Source organism: Gymnoscopelus microlampas (assembly GCF_963454915.1).
Source record: "Gymnoscopelus microlampas genome assembly, chromosome: 5".
NCBI classification, from domain to species: domain Eukaryota; kingdom Metazoa; phylum Chordata; class Actinopteri; order Myctophiformes; family Myctophidae; genus Gymnoscopelus; species Gymnoscopelus microlampas.
The window spans coordinates 42,295,808-42,299,069 of NC_139942.1; positions in this window are offsets into that span (position 1 = coordinate 42,295,808).

The following is a 3,262-nucleotide window of genomic DNA, read 5'->3' on the forward strand; positions in this document are numbered from 1 at the left end:
TCCAGCTCCTGTATCCGTGGAGTTCGCCCCTGGTCCAAGAAATGTCGCTGGACGGGACGACCTGTTATTTATAGCACTGTTTCCCAAACAGTGGGTCGGGACCCATGTTTGGGTCGTGGACAAAAAAAAAAATAATAATAATAAATATATATATATATATATATATATATATATATATATATATATATATATATATATATATATATATATATATTGATCTATTTTATTTTATTTTTAAGTTTAAACTAAAAATATCACAACTTTCATCAATTAAGACAATTTCATTTTTTTTTTTCCAAAAGTATTTCATGAATAAAATGAAAAGTTTAAGAAATAGTGAAAATAGCAGATCTAACTAAGCGACGTGTGGTGAGCTTGTAGTATTGCTATTTTCAATGGTTTGGGTTTCGGGAATTTCTCTTTTGGGTCTTTGAGCTAAAAAGTTTGGGAACCTCTGATAGCTAAAGTATAAAATAAGGTGAAAGTGTTGTAGTGATTTACTGATGCTATATTAATGAACTAATTTAGCTGGGGACGCCCTGGAACTCCCTCAAGGACCCCATTTTGAGAAACAGGGCTATCTTAATTCAATTAAGACAGCTGAAGACTGTATGTACAGATATACTGTGTGTGTGTGTGTGTGTGTGTGTGTGTGTGTGTGTGTGTGTGTGTGTGTGTGTGTGTGTGTGTGTGGCATAAAAGCAGTTTGATGCTAATTGTCACACTTCTGAAATCACCTTGTACCGTTTGGTGACAATTGGTTAAAAATGTATCCTCTTTCTGTAACTAATAATTTAAAAATAATTTAGTTATTGATTCTGTCACTGTACATTTGAAATTTGAAATAGGTCCTATTTCCTCTGCCTTTATACCCATCCTAACTATTGGAGCAGTGGCAAATAGTGACATTTGTAGCTTTTGTAGGCAGTGTACTCTCTATGGATCTAATTGCTTTTGGCTCTGTGATGTGTAGAGTCCCCTATGTGATTATTTAATTTTTGTTGGCCCCTGGAAGCCAATTGTAGCCAGACTGTATGGAATGTCAAACCACATGATACATGTTTTTCACATGACTGCAAAAATAATGTGTATCAATTTGTTTGAGTTTTAACCTTTTGACATATACGAGTAGTAGCAAAAATTGTTTTGAAGAAACAGCAATGCATTCTCACTCCCAAGACGGCAAACGGGTGTCCCTGTATGGCGTGTTGCGTCATGAGGGAAAACGATGTTTGATCAAGAGTATAGGCCAAAACGCTAAGCGGGCTGGTATAACACTATGTGGCCGATTTGAAAAGTCTGAGATGGAGTGTCTTCCTTGGCCTATTGGCAGCATGCACAGAAAGTTTGATGCTGATCATTACTAAAATAGATAGAGGGAAAAAAGTGCTGTTTCTAGAGAGAGAGAGAGAGAGAGAGAGAGAGAGAGAGAGAGAGAGAGAGAGAGAGAGAGAGAGAGATAGAGAGAGCCTGGTGTGGTGTGGTACATTCAGCCAAAAAGAAAAAAACACCAAAGTCAGCCAACACGGTCAGCTTTGCCGCAGGCTGTCGCAGGGCTGTTGACGCAGTAAAAGCTGATCATCAATCCTTCTTTCCTTGATCTCTTGCAGTGCCAGTGACTAATCAAAATGTCTCAGTGAATGCATGTTGCGCTTTCTCAATCTTGCCTGTGTTTGTATGCATCTCTCTCTGCTCTCTGTAGGTGTTCGTGCACATGTATGTCTTTGTGCTCCCCTCTCTGTCTCGATCTTCCTCTCTTTCTCTTGCTTCTCGTACTGCTCTCTCTAGCTCTCTCCATTTCTCCATCACTCATTCACTTGAGATATTACTTACATTTTGATACATTCATATCATAAATATTTTGTAAGTCATTTTTCCTTTAGTGGATATCTGAGATTGGTTCAAAACACTTCATAATTAACTGGTAATGTTGTATTTGTACTTGTTTGTTTTACTTGCCTCCCCCTAAGGTTATTTTGTATACAAATAATCTCAACAACTCCCATCACAAGATGTGGCCATGCTCTTTTTCCCCCAAATCACAATAGTACTCTGCAGTGGAGATGTAGATAGATCAATGGATGTTGCTGACACATATCACACTACACAAAAAAAAAACATTCACAGAGATCTGCACAATTTCCATTTTGTGTGCGAGAATGGTTTCTGGTGCAAAGTTGGCACCTAATGATAGCTCAGTGTTTGCAAACTGAACTCTCTGACCTTGTCTGGGCTCTTTGATACATTGTGTGTGTGTGTGTGTGTGTGTGTGTGTGTGTGTGTGTGTGTGTGTGTGTGTGTGTGTGTGTGTGTGTGTGTGTGTGTGTGTGTGTGTGTGTGTGTGTGTGTGTGTGTGTGTGTGTGTGTGTTCATGATCAGAGAGGGCAGTCATACCGAGGAATGTTATTTTCTTGAAGTTCATTTTACTTGTTGCCAGGATCAAGAGTTTTAGAAAGCAGCAGACATGTCAAAGAATACTCAATCAAATTAAGATATCTAAAAAGGGACTGTGGTCCCAAGAGAATGTCCAGCTTTGAAGCAACTTTGAAGACAACTTAGGGCTGGGTGATATGGGTGAAATGTCCTACTGTCCTTCTGCCCTACTGTAATATATCCTACCGTAGGAAAGAAAGAACCCTCCCCCTGTCTAGAATGAACCATTATTTTGTGCAATACTAGATTTTCTGCCAGTTTGCGTTTTCTTCAACACACACTTTCTGCTACTCCTACAAATATTGTCCAAACCTCACAAATCAGTACACATTATCTCTGTAGTCATGTGATCAAGCTGTATCAGTCAGATTTTTCATACTCCATTTCAAATGTCTATGACTGACAACTAAAATTTGCAGGCCCTGCCCTGAGTATAGGCAAGGAGCGCACTTTTGTAGTCCGCCCTCCTGAGGATAATTCTAATTTTATATCTAATATTATTTTCATAATTTTCAATAGTAATGCCGAATCATGATAGAGTCCTTATTCTACATTTGATGTCCTGAAAATCTTTTGCCCAAGATTTTATTATGTTTTTTACAGTCTTTTAATCTGACGCTTCAAATCACTAGATCTACACATAATCAAGGTCAAACGCTTGACCCTGTAGTCTTCAGAGGTATCTCTGATCACTCTAGTGTCTTTTTTTAAATGTTGCATCCTCTAATAAACTCTTAATTAAAAATTAAGTGTGTAGGTAGATGGGCTCTAAAGGTAGGCTAAAGTGCTTGGGGAACAGTAACAATGGATTGGATAATAAATGAGGGGC